The 16,710-nt window shown below is 43.6% G+C and overlaps 1 protein-coding gene across 1 annotated transcript in view; it reads left to right on the forward strand.

The window, feature by feature from the left end:
* Window positions 1–16,710, forward strand: part of CACNB2 (calcium voltage-gated channel auxiliary subunit beta 2) — a 250,913-nt gene that overhangs the window by 200,142 nt on the left and 34,061 nt on the right.

Below are 16,710 nucleotides of genomic sequence, written 5' to 3' on the forward strand. Positions count from 1 at the left end.
AATCACTTTCCTTGCTTTGCTTCCGTGTCTTCTCCATGAAAGCTTTTCCCTAGTTCGTCCTTCTGGAGTGTTTCTAACCACTCTTGGGTTTGGTGCTGCCTGACTTGAGTCGGTGTTTGGTCAAACGCAATCTTGAAAACTGTAATACGCCTCAGTTTATCTTTTAACACAAGTTAGTGTCCGTTTCATCGTGCACTTGGTAACCTTGCGTCTAAAAATCTGAAAATACAATCCAGTCCGTATTCAGCATTTGCCGTTATTACAGATTGTTTTTCACGTATCAGAGTCAATTTCTGCTTTCTTCTGGTATTTGCCCCTTTGGACCCCGTCCCGCCCTCTCAAGCACCGTGCTAGTTAGCGACTAGTGACTATTCCTTTGGATACTGGCACAACATGGAAGGAAGAGTGGCGAGACCGTTTTTAAAAGTCTACAGACTAAATGATTGGACAGGGGCCCCTGTTGAGAATTTGCCACTCACAACTCTCTGCGCTGAGCAATTCCCTGCGAAAACATTTGGTTTTGGTCTCGGAGATCGTTTGTCCCAATTTTTTTTGTTTGGGAAAAATCAAAGCACTCAATGTGACATAAACAATTACAAAACACACACACACACACACACACACACACACACACACACAAACTTGCCTACTTTTGATCACGAGAGCTGTGTGGACTTAGCTAAAGTTGCAGCTGTTGGAGAAGAAAGTGAAGTTTAAAGAATTAAAACAATGCTATCTCTGTCTCCCCCAAGTTTGTCAGCCCGTACTTGGTGAAGGGTTTCCTTGCGTTTGTTTAGAACGCTTCTTGGGAAATTCTCTGTAGCGTATAATTTTCAAGGACGGACTAGACATTTTTATACCATCTTCAATGCAAAGCAGGACTTCAGAAGTGATAAAGTGATAAACCATTGGTTTGTCTAAATTCTTTCATTCTTATCCTTGTGGTGGTGGCATAACAGTACTGAGCAGAACCTTGATGGCAACATGTCCTCCCACACGTTAGAGGTTCTGGATGTTTCTGGGCTGCACCTCGTGGACGGAGGTCCTTTCGGGGAATGATGGGCCTGGCCCCTGTTGTTATGACCCTACATCACCACACTTTCTATTTTGTTTTTACTTGTTGCACTTTAAGAAAAGTAGACACGATATAATTCAGAGAAAACCGGCCAAGGAAGGGGACAGCTAGGTGGGTTTAAGCATAAGATGCAAGGAAACAGAAAGTAGTTATTCAGGAGTTGAAATAGCAACTACATGAAAGATACAGGCACCCAACAGTAAAAGAAAGCCAGCAGGTGTGTTTGGACCCACCCACAGGAATCCAGACTTTTTCTGTTTTTCTTTTAATTTTTAAAATGTTTATTCTTGAGAGAGAGAGAGCATGAGCGAGGGAGGGGCAGAGCGGAAGAGGGACACAGAATCCAAAACAGGCTCCAGGCTCCGAGCTGGCAGCACAGAACCCGACACGGGGCTCGAACTCACAAGCCGTGAGATCGTGACCTGAACTGAAGTCGGACGCTCAGCTGATGGAGCCACCAGGCTCCCCAAGAATCCAGGCTTTTCAACTGCCTTTGCTAACAAGTGCATTGGTCTGGTGTGGACCCATGGTCTCCAGCTAGAGAGTTTGTAGGTTTGAGGAAGAAAACCCTGCATCCTGCACCATCCTGACCTTTGACCCATGCAGTGTTGAATTTTGAACAAAGTAGATGTTAAGTAAATGTGTGTGGGGAAAAAGGAGGAGTGATTTTTTTTTTAAATTGACTTGATGGTTTCCTGATTTTCTCCGAATTTGGGGTAAAGAAATTCTCCTTGGTTATGAATGATTTTTATGTCAAAATAAGGTAGATTCCAGTGGTACTTTTTACCAGAAAGAGAAACCAGGATGTTGATTTGGTTAAGGCAACGGTGCTAGTCTGCTTTGGTGATTATACCAAAATACCATAGACTGCGTGGCTTACACAACAGAAATGAGGGGTGCCTGGGTGGCTCAGTCAGTTAAGTGTCCGATTTCGGCTCAGGTCATGATCTCACAGTTGGTGGGTTCGAGCCCCACGTCAGGCTCTGTGCTGACAGCTCAGAGCCTGGAGCCTGCTTCGGATTCTGTGTTTTCCTCTCTCTCTCTGCCCCTCCCCCACTCACACTCTGTCTCTCTCTTTCTTAAAAATAAACAAACATTTAAAAAAAAAAACAGAAATGGATTTTCTCACAGTTCTGAAAGTCTCCCTTCACGGTCTGGTGATGTCTGTTCCTGGCAAGGACCCTCCCCTTGGCTTGCAGAGGCCTCCTGCTCGTGGTGTCCTTCCTTGGCGTTTCCTCTGTATGCATCCTGAGAGTTCTCCAGTGTCTCTTCCTCCTTCTACCAGGACACCAGTCCCATTGGATTAGAGCCCCACCTCGATGACCTCATCTCACCTGACTTCTGTAGAGACCCCATCTCCCAATACAGTCACGCAGGAAGCGAGAGCATCAGTATCTAAATTCGGGAGGTGGGGGGAGGGGACACCAACATTCAGTCCACTACAGCAACCAAAGAAAAGACAAGTTTTTCAAGTTTTTTTTAAAGCAGCAAGCATAAAATAATAAAAATAAAAAGCAACACGCATAAAGTAAAAATTGTTTCTGATGTATACCATTAACTTCCAAGTAACTTGAGAAATTCTGTTATCATGCTTGGTAAAACTAACCAGCAGGAGAATTAAATATAACCACTTCCTTTCTTCTTAATGATGTTGGCTTGGCTGAAAATGACTTCTAAGTAATACTCCCTTCTAAGGCAAGGAGACACACATTTCACCACCCAGAATAAATAAAATCGAGCGCTTTCTCCTCGTATTGGCTTCTTGCCCAGCGACTTGGAGTTGTTATGCCTTTTGAAGATCTTGCTCTAGGGAGAGGCAGCCTCACTAGGGAAAAGAAGCTAGACTGTTCTTACTGAAGCGGAATGCCTCACAGTCATTCCACAGATGATCGTGGAATCAGAAAATTGCCGATACAGTCCTGTTCTGCGTACGGATTTCCGGTCTGATGAATTTCTCCGTGCATGTTTGCTAATCCTTTACATACCGTAGTTGAAGACCTCGGATCCAAAGTGATCCATTCTTGATAAGCAGAAAGAAGGACGTGTTACATTTCTGAGTGTGTGTGCGTGCACACGTGCAAATGAATCATAGAAGACAAACTCCTGATCGGACCAACTTTGCTCCCATGATGATCTAGCCATTTGGTTTTATAGGCCCTGAGCTGTGTGGTGACAGAATACTGCATTGAGCAGCTACTGCATGAGTACCTGATAATTGAGTCCTCTGACAGGAAAAGAAACCGATCCCTTAATTGAGTCCTTTAACATTAAGTTATTCATGTATATCTGCCACCATTCAAAGCGCTTGGAGCCCCAGCAGTGTGATTGCTGGATCATATGATGTTTCTAAGTTTTTGAGGAACCTCCATACTGTCTTCCATTGTGGCTGCACCATTTTACATTCCCACCAACAGTGCACGAGGGTTTTTTTCTCCATAGTCTTTACTAATACTTGTTCTTGGGACGCCTGGGTGACTCAGTTGGTTAAGTGTCCGACTTCAGCTCAAGTCATGATCTCATGGTTCGTAGGTTTAAGCCTTGCATCAGGCTCTGTGCTGACAGCTCAGAGCCTGGAGCCTGCTTCGGATTCTGTGTCTCCCTCTCTCTCTTTGCCCCTCCCCCACTCATACTCTGTCTCTCTCTGTCTCAAAAATAAACAAACATTAAATTTTTTAAAAACTGTTTGATCTTTCTTGTCTTTTTAACACTAGCCATCCTGACAGGAGTGAGGTGATATCTTATTGTGGTTTTGATTTACATTTTCCTGATGATGAGTGATGTTGAGTATCTTCTCACGTTTCTGTTGGCCATCGGGATGTCTTCTTGGAAAAAAATGTGTTTGGGTATTTCGCCCATTTTTTAATTAGACTGTTTTTGTTTTTATTTAATTTTATTGCTGTTGAGCTATAGGGTTTTTTAAATAATTTTTTTGATGTTTTATTTATTTTTGATACAGAGAGAGACAGAGCATGAGAGGGGGAGGGGCAGATAGAGAAGGAAACACAGAACCGGAAGCAGGCTCCAGGCTCTGAGCTAGCTGTCAGCACAGAGCCTGACACGGGGCTCGAACCCACGAATGTGAGATGGGACCTGAGCTGAAGTCGGAGGCTTAATCGACTGAGCCACCCAGGCGCCCCTAGGGGTTTTTAATAAATCTTGGATATTAACCCCTTTTCAGATACATGATTTTTCAAATATTTTTCTCCCATTTGGTAGGTTGCCTTTTTATTTTGTTGGTGGTCTCCCTTGCGGCACAGAAACTTTTTTAAGTTTGGTGTGGTCCCACTCATTTATTTTTGCTTTAATTGCTTTTGGTGTCAGATTCAAAAAATCATGGCTAACACCTGTGTCAAGAAGCATATCACTGCTCTTTTCCTCTAGAAGTTTTATGGTTTCACGTCTTACATTCGGGTATGTAACCCACCTTGACTTACGTTTTGGGTATAGTAGAAGACAGTGGTGCCATTTCATTCTTTTGCATATGTGGCTGTCCAGTTTTCCCAGCACCATTTATTTAAGAGACTTCCCCTCTTTTCATACTTTCTTGGCTCCTTTGTCTTAAATTAATCGGCCCTCCATCCCTGGATTTACATCTGAACTATTGTGTTCCATTGATTTGTGTGTCTGTTTTTATGCCAATACCTTACTCTTTGGTTACTGTGGTTTTATAATATAGTTTGAAATCAGAGAGTGTAATGTCTCCTTCTTTGTTCTTTTTTCTCAAGATTGATTTGGCTAATTGGGATCTTTTGTGATTTCATAGACCTTTTAAGACTGTTCTGTTTCTGTGAAAAATGCCATTGGGATTTTAATTGGGATTGCATTGAATCTAGAGATTGCTTTGGGTACGTGTGGACATTTTAACAGTGTTCTCCCAGGGCTTGAGCCTGGAAGAGCTTTCCATTTATGTGTGTCTTCTTCAGTTTTTTTTCATTAATGTCTTCTAGTTTTCAGTATGCAAATCTTTTACCTCAGTGGTTAAATGTATTCCTAGGTATTTAATCTTTTTTGGTGCAGTTGTAAATGGGATTGTCTTGGTTTTTTTTATGTTTTCTTTTTGATATTTGAGAGAGAGTGTGCACAAGCAGGGGAGGGACAGAGAGAGACAGAATCCGAAGCAGGCTCCAGGCTCCGAGCTGTCAGGACAGAGCCTGACGCGAGGCTCGAACTCATGAGCAGTGAGATCATGACCTGAGCCGAACTCAGACATTTAACCGACTGAGCACCCAAGCGCCCTGGGATGGTTTTCTTAATCTCCCTTTCTGATCATTTGCTATCGGTATATAGAAACACCACTGGTTTTTTTGTATATTGGTTTTGTACCCTGCAACTTTACTGAGTCTGTTTATTAGTTCTGACGGGTTTTTGGTGGATTTGTTAGGTTTCTCGCTCTCTAATATGTTATCTGCAAACAGTGACAGTTTTACCTCTTCCTTCCCAATTTGGATGCCTTTTATTTCTTTCTCTTGCCTAATTGTTCTGGCTCCCAAAGTCTCTTTTCAATTAACAACCCCTGTACTACTTTGAACATGTCAGACCGTATCATTCCACGGCTCAGAACCCTCCAGTGACTTCTCATCTCATTTAGAGTAGAAGTTGAATGTCTTGATTGTGACCTGAAGAAGCCACAGAAAACCTGAAAGCCCTGACCTCATCTTTCGCTCCTTTCCCTTTGCGCCGCTCAGCCTTCCTGGCCGCCTCTTCCTCTGACGCGTCTCTGGTCTGCCTCCCATTTAGAGTCTCTGCCCTTGCAATTTTCTCTGCCTGGAGCTTGGCCACCTGCTCCGTGCGCCCCCATCATGCTTTTGTTCAGATGTCACCTGTCCTGTGGCTTGTCCTCTGGCCCTCCCTTAACCTTGTTTTGATTTTTCTTCTTCCACAACTTTTATCATCTTTTAACATACACTTTGTTATTTAGGATTTCTCTCTCCCCTTGAGAACGTAAACTTTTGGAGGGCATGAGAATCTTAGTTTATTTTTTTTTATGTTTTTATTTATTTTTGAGACAGAAACAGAACATGAGCAGGGGAGGGGCAGAGAGAGAGGGAGACATAGAGTCCAGAGCAGGCTCTAGGCTCTGAGCTGTCAGCACAGAGCCCGACATGGGGCTTGAGCCCACGATCAGCGACATCATGATCTGCACCAGTCAGACGCTTCACCGACTGAGCCACCCAGGCACCCTGAGAATCTTAGTTTCTATTGTTCCCTGTCCAGAATGGTGTCAGACACAAGTAACGAATGAGAGGCTAACTACCCCATTTCATGTTGGCTGCCCACCCGTCCTGCACAGTTACTCTTTACTCATGTAACATTGTTTCTTCTACTTTATTGGTTATTTGATATCCCCTCTTCTAGAATATAAAATAAAGCTGTGTGAGGGCAGAACTCAAGATAGTAAACGCGTCCTTATAAATACTCATTAAGTGAATCAGTTCTCGAGAAGAACTTTGAATTTCTCAAATCAGTTAACAGCATACGTAAATTTTCTCTTGTGACAAATCTGATTATTTGCTTTTTCAGTTCGAATTAGCTCTCAGAGTACATAATTAGTCCCATTCCCTTTACTGCCATGGCTTGATGCATCTTGCTCTTACAGAATTAGCAGACTGTCCTTGGTGACTCATAATAAATCAAGCAAATATTTTTTAAAAGTTCAGTGGTTGGTAAGACTCAAGGCAAGATTTTTCACAGCATGCTATAGAATCTTTCACCTCTGTGGGTCGCGAGTAAAGTTGAAGATTTTCATTCTATATTGGGAGGATTTTTGATTATCAATGAAGTGGCAGAATGGTTCTGAGAAGTTGTACGGAGAAGGGTCACTGGAAAGTGCAGATGTAGAAACTAAAAGTGATAGCTGTGATCTTATTCTCGAAAGTACGTTACCGTCTCTTCGGGTCCTAAGTATTTCCTGGGGAAGACTCAGTAGTGATCCCCCCATGTGAGTCATTTTTAATTATAGAAGACTCTACCGTGTTTTATAGGAAATGATTATGTACCACAAGTAGATTAAAAATCCAACTTGAGGGGCGCCTGGGTGGCTCAGTCAGTTGAGCGTCCGGCTTCAGCTCAGGTCATGATCTCACGGTTCGTGGGTTTGACCCCGCGTCGGGCTCTGTGCTAATGGCTAGCTCAGAGCCTGGAACCTGCTTCGGATTCTGTGTCTCCCTCTGTCTCTGACCTTCCCCTGCTTGGGCTGTCTCTCTCTCTCTCTCTCAAAAATAAATAAAAATCATAAAAAATTCTTTTAAAAAAATCTAAGTTGATTTTTAAACTCTTTTCTATAGTCTCATAATAGGTATCTGGGTCATACTTTATTTTTTATATAATTTTTATGTCTTTATTTTATTTTTGAGAGAGAGAGAGAGAGAGAGAGAGAGAGCGAGCGAGCTGGGGAGGGGCAGAGAGAGAGAGAGACACAGAATCCGAACCAAGCTCCAGGTTCCAGCACAGAGCCCGATGTGGGGCTCAAACCAATGGACTGTGAGAGCATGGGTCATACTTTTCTTTAAATTTCTTTTAAAAATATTGGGGCTCCTGGGTGGCTCAGTTGGTTTAAGCATCCAATTCTTGATTTAGGCTCAGGTCATGATCTCATGGTTCATGGGATCGAGCCCCACACAGGGCTCTGCACCAACAGCATGGAGCCTGCTTGGGACATTCTCTCTCTCTCTCTCTCTCTCTCTCTCTCTCTCTCAATAAATAAACATTAAAAAATATATTGAAAGTTGACTGTAAATATTTGGACAAATCCATTAGAGACATTAAAACATAAACTATGGATCCTTCTTTTATGTTATTAGATATGACAATTTCAGAATGAAAATGGAAAAAACATACCTTGCTATTGAGCAAAGTAAAATGCATCTTTATATAAAAAAGTCAATGCATGAAAATTCAAGTGACCCTATTAATTGTGACCAGAAGTTTGTTTTATTTGGGTGAATTTCATTTTGCTTTTTAACAGTACATATTGTATCATAGCACTTTTTTTTTCATTTTTTAAAATGTTTTTTATTTATTTTTGAGAGACAGAGATAGATAGCACGAGCAGAGAAGGGTCAGAGAGAGAGAGGAAGACACAGAGTCTGGAGCAGACTCCAGGCTCTGAGCTAGCTGTCAGCACAGAGCCTGATACGGGGCTCGAACCCATGAACTGTGAGATTATGACCTGAGCCGAAGCCAGATGCTTAACCGACTGAGCCACCCAGGCACCCCCAAGTAGCACATTTTTAATAAACCAAAGGTAAACATTTTATTGCATCCATTAAAATGATTGGCTCCATTATTAATTTGTTAAGTCATTGTTTAGGAAGAAGACTAGAAATAGTGCCATAAACTTGTGATAATCTGTTTTATCACCAATACTTTTTGCTTTGTTTTTTGAGATTCTACATGTGAGATCATACGGTATTTGTCTTTTCTGACTTAACTCAGCATAATGCCCTCAAGGTCCATCCGTGTTGTCCCAAATGGCAGGATTTCTTTCTTTTCATGGCTAAATCGTATTCTGTTCAACCCTGCTTCAGACTCTGTTCCCCTCTCTCTTGCTGTCCCTTCCCCACTCACACTCTCTCTTGCTTGCAAAAGTAAACAAACATGAGAAAAATTTTAAAGAATACTCCATCCATCCGTCGATGGACACTTTGGTTGTTTCCACGGCTTGGCTCTTGTGATATGGTGCTATGAATGTGGGAATGCTGGTATCACTTCAACATAGGATTTTTGCTTCCTTTGGATACATTCCTGGAAGAGGAATGGCTGGACCCAAATAGAATTTTTTTTATGTCAAACGTCTCCTACTTGTAATAATTGTCTCCTAATAGCCTTAGGTCTAGTGATTCCAGAAGGTCGTGAAAATAGAAGAATTTGCTTCTGCTAGAAACCTCACACACATCTCTAACAGAACCTGCGGGCTCACGCAGGCCCGGCCTCGGGAACACTGACGCGGCGCCCTTTGGTTGTGAGAAAAAAACCAGTCCTGTGGCTCCCGAGCTGTCCGCCTGCACCTGCTCGATGGGCTCCCGTCCATGCGCGGTCAACGGCACGATGATGGACCGCCTTAAAGGACGCTAGAGCGCATGCGGCGGAGCAAAGGCAGCGAGGAAGAGGGACACTGGGAGGGTGGTGAGATCCTGCTGGGCCATCCTTCCGGGTCCACAGGGGTCCGCAGGCTGGATGGTAGTGGTGCTGGATTCCGCCCCAGGGCGGGCGGTGGAGAGACCCGCGTTTGGGTCTGCAGCGTCCTGCTGTCCTTATAACTACGTGTCATCATCCATCAGGAGAGTTCCACCCCGAGACTGTAAACTGACTAAAACTCCCCAGGAGACCTCAACCAAAGCCCAAGAATCCCTAGTGATACTGCAGCAGCTGCCTCGGGAAAGGGATCAAGAAAAGGAATCTTTTCCAAAAGTAACAAACTTGCAAAGTTAGACTGCTCCCGAAATAACTGTAAGGCCGGTTAAAATCCTTAAAGTTAGTCCAGGAAACGTTTTACCATAAGTAACTTTGCATGGCTCTTTCTCACCCTTTTCAAATATGGTGTCCATACTATAAATTCCTTATGCATGTATTCCCTATCGTATATTTCTTCTATATATAGGACCTTATGCTATAATAGAGTAGCTTTGGTCTTTTGGCTCTCCCTTTGCAGCATCCTCTGTGGCATTTTTGGAAGTTATGAAACCGCCTATGTTTTAATATCTCAGTCCTCCGTGCATGAAATATGGCTTTAAATGTTGTGGAAAACAGAAGAAAGAAGAGTCCCATAGAAATAAACAAAAATCACAATTTGACACCGTTATTGATTTTTTGGACCGCACGTGGATTCAAGTGCAAAGAAGCAGAAATATGTGACCTTTACAGCGATGGCCTGTGGTTCCAACACGTGGAACTGCTCAGTGTTAGCTGGGTTTGGTTTTTTTCCCCCTTTAATGGACCAGGGGAGGGGCGCCTGGGTGGCTCAGTCAGGTAAGCGTTCGACTTCAGCTCAGGTCATGATCCCAGGGCCGTGGGCTGGAGCCCTGCGTCAGGTTCTGTCCTGTCAGAGCTTGGGATTTTCTCTCTCCTTCTCTCTGCACCCCTCCCCCCACCAAAGAAATTTAAAAATGAAAATGGACTAAATTATACTACAAGGCAGACTTTGACCTAATTGGGTTTTTTTTTTTTTTACCTTTTTCTGTCTCAGCCAGTGTCTGAGCATTGTGTAAAAATATAATTTCCCAGTGTTCAGAATTTCCCAGACATTTAAAGCTCTAAAATTGACATCATTGAACCCCTTTGAGTGAAAGGCAGCTGAAGAAAGAACCCAGGCTTTAGAAAGAGATCATCAGGTTTGAATATCACCTCCGTTATTTGTGGCCTAGGAGAACTTTTTGATTTTTTTTTTTTTTAATGTTTATTTACCTTAGGGAGAATGCGTACTTGAGCTGGGGAGAGGCAGAGAGAGAGAGAGAGGGAGACACAGAATCTAAAGCGGGCTCCAGGCTCTGAGCTGTCACCAGAGAGCCCGATGTGGGGCTCAATCTCCCGAACTGTGTGATCATGACCTGAGCCCACCCCAAGAGTCCGATGCTTCACTGACCCAGCCCCCCAGGCGCCCCGGCCACATGTTTGCACAGTAGTCTGGATGATGCGGTGCTGTGTTCCTCTACAAGTCAATACTCACCGACTGAAGACCCTGCTCAGCTTTAGTCCACAAGGTGCAGTGCAGCCAGCATTTTACTCTGGGAGCCAAAACTGCAAACACAAGACAACAGTGTTTCCCGTTCGCCGAAGGCTGTACAGCATCTGCCGGATAGAAAGGACCACAAGAGGCAGAGGAATCCGTTGACCTTGTTAACCTGTGCACAGGAGAGTGAGAAGCGGAGACTGGCAGGATGTACGTCCCCACCTCCTGTGCTCCCCACAGCCACCAAACAAGCTAGCCAGGAATCCAGGTAGAAGGAGCGGGCAAAAATAGACTCCAGCGATGGCCCTGCCCCGAGAATGAAGTTCTTAGGCTATTTATGAGGTCAAAAGACAGTGGGCTCCCAGTCAGCTCGCTGCCCCATAGCTTCTGTGGAGTAGGGTGATTCTAAATCTGAATCTAGGAAGGGGAAAAATAAAGCTTCAAACAAAGAGGAAAGCAAACCCTGAGAAGCTCTTAAATACAGAGAACAAACTGAGGGTTGATGGGTGGAGGGGCGAGGAGGGGAAAATGGGGAATGGGCACTGAGGAGGGCGCTTGTTGGGATGAGCCCTGGGCGTTGTATGGAAGCACTGAATCCTGGGAATCTACTCCCATAGCTAAGAGCACACTGACAAACTTGACAATATGTTTAAAAATAAATAAAAATGAAAAATAAGAAAATCTAAATCGGCATTGGGATTTACCCATCACGGTAGTCCCGTAGGACCTCACCTAGGGCGGTGGGCCACCTTGATATGTGTGCCTCTCCCCCTTTCCCTACAGCTGTGACCAAGTCTCTTGGGCAGACCTGAGAGGCCCTGAGTCAGGGACAACTTGAGGGGAGCCCATGACCTGGGGCAAAGCCCACTCCTCAGAGCCCACCATTAACTTTTGGTCTGAGGCCTCCAGCAGCCTCCCTTCCCTCGAGACCCAGAACAGTGTGGAGGCCCAGCGTGTCTGACGGCTCTAGACCAGTCTGTCACCACAGTCCCCTCTCTCCTGGGGTTTCTAGGAGGCCTCTGTGGGCCCAGGCCTCCCTGGCTTCTATTTGTTCTTCCTTTACAGGACTTTGCCGTAACCTGAGGAAGGGAGGGGGAAAAAAAAAAAAGAAAGAGAGAGAGATAAACATGTTTACTGGCCTCAAAGCATCAGCACCCCAACACTCAGTGTTGGCGCCACAAATTGTTACAGTGGAGTGGGGACCCGGCTGCACCACATCCTGGGGTCCTGATTGGAGACGTTAAAACTGGGAGCAGAAAAACAAGGCAGGCCTCCGGGCTCTAAGTGCGTGTCTGAGTGGGAATGAGGCCCCCAGGCCTGAGTGACAGTAGGGAAGGAGTGAGTCCTTGAGCCTGGCCCGTGCTGCCAGGAGGCCAGAAACGCAGAGGTCAGCTGAAAGCAAGATACGTTTGATTTTTTAAAATGGTTTCATGGGATAAAAATGCAAAGATTCCTTAAGGCATGTTCCCTTGGGACTTCAAGTTCATTAAAAAAATAAAAAATAAAGCCCCTATGACTGAGGACATTCAGAGAAAATCAGAATTAAAGAGTAGGATAGTATAAGGAAAACAAATCTGGGAAAGCCCTACCGTGTTCTCATATCCGAGAGAGAATGAAGGAATCCACACTGGGGGCAAACATGGCTGGCATTCACCTGTGTTTTATTTTTTTTAATTCATTTTTGAGAGACAAAGACAGCATGAATAGGGGAGGGTCAGCGAGAGAGAGGGAGACACAGAATCTGAGCTAACTGTTAGCACAGAGCCCGACGCAGGGCTCGAACCCATGAACCACAGGATCGTGACCTGAGCCAGAATCGGCAGCTTAACGGACTGAGCCACCCAGGTACCCCTCCAGCATTCACCTGTTTTAACTAGTTTGGTCTGAGCAGCATCACAGTGGAAGAACACAGAGAAATCAGCTCGTGTAGGGCCTTAAAAGATGGGTGAATATGGACAAACATTTATCTAGGCATGGCATTTATTATGGTGGATGGCAAGCCCAGTTTTTGAGCACTCTCTACTCCAAGCACTGGCCTGGCCTTGTGCATGCGTTTTTTGGGGGTTGGTTTGGGTTTTTTTTTTTTTTTTTTTTTTTTTTAATGAGTTTGGATTTTGAGGTGGGGGGTGGTTAGATTCCACATACAAGCAAGGTGATACAGGAATTTGCCTTTGTCTAACTCCGCTCAATGCCCTTGGGGTCCAACCATGTCGTTGCAGATGGCAGGATCTCCCATAACTTGCGACCTGTTGTAATCACCTGCCGAATTGGTGTTACAACTGTCATTTCAGCCATGAGGAAACATTGCTCCCTGAGAGTCAGAAATAGGCCCAGGCTGCTCACCTGGTAAATGGCAGTATCAGCTTTCAAATCCAGGCCTTTAAAAATTCCAGATGCATGAACGCGTGGAATTGATGTGGAAAATGTCTCCCCCACAGTAGGTGAGCTGCTTGAGTTAGTGGTGAAGTGAGTTCAGGGAACCCAAAGTGACGGTGTCTTTGGTCCCTTCGGCTGGCCTCCTGGGGTCTTCCTCTCTAGCGGGTAAGCGCTCGTATTTTGGCAAAGCCTTTTTCCTCCTCTCCACTTTCATTGTTGTCCATTCCAATCTTAGAAATGCAGTTCCTGAAGGGAAGCTAGTAAGGGATGGGGTCCTGCTCTTCTTTCCTCCCTGTGTGTTGTATGAAGCTGATTCCCGTATACAGCTCCATGGCTGTGCTAGAATTGTTGGTCACAGGAGGTAAAGACGCACGTTCTGTATCGATGTCTTCCACTGTCAGCAGAAAATGATGATCTGTGGCCCTTGTTACTACATGCAAGCCTTCACCACACCTTTAGTTCGTTTTCTGCTTTTCAGTGTTTCCTCTTCCTGCTACTACGGTCTTTGAAAAGGTAACGTATAGAAGACGGGAGATTTCCATGGGATCCTCTGTAGAGTTGTACATTTTAAAATGTTTGTCTACCAGGGATGAAAAAACATACGCCACACCTAATCTCTGTATCCTCTGAGGAACAAAAGACCTTGCGGGAGGGGTGCCTGGGTGGCTCAGCTGGTTGGGTGTCTGACTTAAGTTCATGGGTTCGAGCCCCGCGTTGGGCTCTCTGCTGTCAGCAGAGGAGCCTGCTTCAGATCCTCTGTCTCCTTCTCTCTCTGTCCCTCCTCCGCTTGCTCTGTCACTCTCAAAAATAAATAAATACACTTAAAATAAGAACTTAAAGTCTTTGAGGCAAATGATCATGCTAACATTAAAAAAAACTTTTTTTGGATCTATATTTTTATGATCTGAAACTCTCCTGAATAATAGAAAGATCTATTCAAAAAAAATCTTATTCCTGGGGCACCCGTGTGGCTCAGTTGGTTAAGCGTCCAACTTTGGCTCAGGTCATGATCTCACGGTTTGTGGGTTCGCTCCATGTCGTGTTCTGTGCTGACAGCTCAGAGCCTGGAGCCCTGCTTTGAATTCTGTGTCTCCCTTTCTCTCTGCCTTTCCCCTGTCTCTGTCTCTTAAAAATAAACAAACATTTAAAAAAATTAAAAAGAAAATCCCATTTCTGGCAGCAAACCCAAATCTGATTCAGACTCGGTTGTTTTAAAGGGCATCATGACATAGTGCTGGTTGCAGTTTAAAATGGAGCAGACCATTTAGACAGTAGTTTGGAATAGAACTTAAGGTTTTGATAATTCATAGCTTACTCATGTTACCCCTGGGAATCTGTCCCAAAGAAAGACTTCGAAATAGAAAGAAGCCTTTCATATAGAGATTTCTCAAAGTAGAATAGTTATCATAGAGAATAAAATATAAACCCCAGTATCAAAAAAAGGTAAATGGTTTGAATATTTTTTTACATGGCAGATTTAAAAAGCATATCATGTGAAAAAAATGGTGCGTTACTTTAAAAGCTGGATAAAATGAAATACCTTTTGATTGTAGCTGTGGGAGTAAAGTCTATGTATGTAAAGAAATTTCAAGAAAAAAAAAATGGAAGCACCATCACTATCAAGGATTGTTTCACTGAAACAATTATGGACAACGTTTTTCCCTTTTTCTTTTTCTTACAGTCTCTGTTTCCATTTGAGGAAGAGCACCTTTTATATCAGTGAAGATCACAGTGGATAACAATAATTAGATTTTAGATATTTATGTCCAGTTTATGTCTACTGTGTTCTTACCCAGAATGTGGTAGCCTTTCTCAGCCTACGTATTGGGGATGGATCTGAGTGACTTCATGGCTCTTAGCCCAGTCCTCAACCCCGACAACTGTCCTGTAGAACAGATTCAATTTGGAAATTAAAATGGACTCTATTCCAAATCCCTCCTTTCCCTCCTGACAAGCAAAGTTAAAGAAGAGCTCCTTCAGTAGGGAGAAACTGTTCAGAAAAAGTTCACTGGCCCGTAATATAGAGAAACACATTTCCACTTAAGACAATACCACTTTTGTCTTTCTCTGACTGACTTATTTCACTTAGCATATTACATTCTAGTTACATCCAGGTTGTTGCAAATGGCAAGATTTCATTCTTTTTGATCACCCAGCAATATTCCATTGTATTTGCACACTACATCTTCTCTATCCATTCATCAGTCAGTGAACATTGGGGCTCTTTCTACAGTTTGGCTAATGTTGATAGCACTGCTATAAACATTGGGGTGCACGTCCTCCTCCAAATCAGCATTTTTGTATCCTTTGGATAGATAACTAGTACTGCAATTGCTGGGTTGTAGGGTAGTTCTGTTTTCAGTTCTTTGAGGAGCCTCCCTACTGCTTTCCAGAGTGGCCACACCAGTCTGCACTCCCATCAACAGTGCAAAAGTATTCCTCTTTCTCCACATCCTCGCCAATATCTGTTGTTTTCCTGCGTTGTTTACGTTAGCCATTCTGGCAGGTGTGAGGTGGTATCTCATTGTGGCAGGTGTGAGGTGGTATCTCATTGTGGCTTTGATTTGTATTTTTCTGGTGATGAATGATGTTGAGTATCTTTTCATGTGTCTCTTGGCCATCTGGATGTCTTCTTTGGAAAACTGTCTATTCATGTATTCCGCCCATTTCTTCCCCAGGGTTGTTTTTTGGGTGTTGAGTTTGATAAATTCTCTACAGATTTTGGATACTAACTCTTATCAGATACGTCATTTGCAAATATCTCCTCCTATTCTGTCGGTTGCCTTAGGAGGGCACTTGTTGGGGATGAGCTCTTGGTGTTACATATCAGTGATGAATCAGTGGGTCCTACTCCTGAAACCAGTACTACGTGATATGTTAACTAACTTGAATTTAAATAAATAAATTAAAAAATGTTTAAGTTTATTTATTTATTTTGAGAGAGACAGAGAGATGGAGCAGGGGAGGGGCAGAGAGGAGAGAGAAAAGCCCAAGCAGGCTCCACTGCCAGCACTGAGCCCAATGTGGCACTTGAAGTCACAAACCACGAGCTCGTGACCTGAGCTGAAACCAAGAGTCAGACGCTTAACTGACTAAGGCACCCAGGTGCCCCCAAATAAATAAATTTAAAAAAAGACAATACCACTTTTCACCATTTCTGAGCTTGCTTATTTTTTTCACCTTGTGGATAAACCAGAATTGCCTAACTAGAGGACAAATAATCTATAAATTTGCAAAGCATCAAACAATGAAGGGTGGCTTCATTCATGTCACCATCTTTAATGGCTGACCCAACTCAAGGAGGAAAAATAATAGAATTAAATGTCCTTGATTTTCATAATCCCCTGAAGCCTTCAATAAGACATATTCTCTGGTTCTTTTTTGACCCCAAACACTGTGCTTCCTAACATTATGCCATTCATTATTAATTAAAGTTGCTGTTTGGGGTGGGAGTGGTGGTTGCTAAGTCGATTTCACTGAAACCGAAGAAGGGGACAATTTGTATCTTGTGCTTTCAAAACAACAGTGGCCTTTTTCTAGTTGAGAAATGGGGGGTACGTGGCTGAGAACACAAAAATAACATGAATGGAGT

The sequence above is a fragment of the Suricata suricatta genome, chromosome 10 (genome assembly GCF_006229205.1).
Source record: "Suricata suricatta isolate VVHF042 chromosome 10, meerkat_22Aug2017_6uvM2_HiC, whole genome shotgun sequence".
NCBI classification, from domain to species: domain Eukaryota; kingdom Metazoa; phylum Chordata; class Mammalia; order Carnivora; family Herpestidae; genus Suricata; species Suricata suricatta.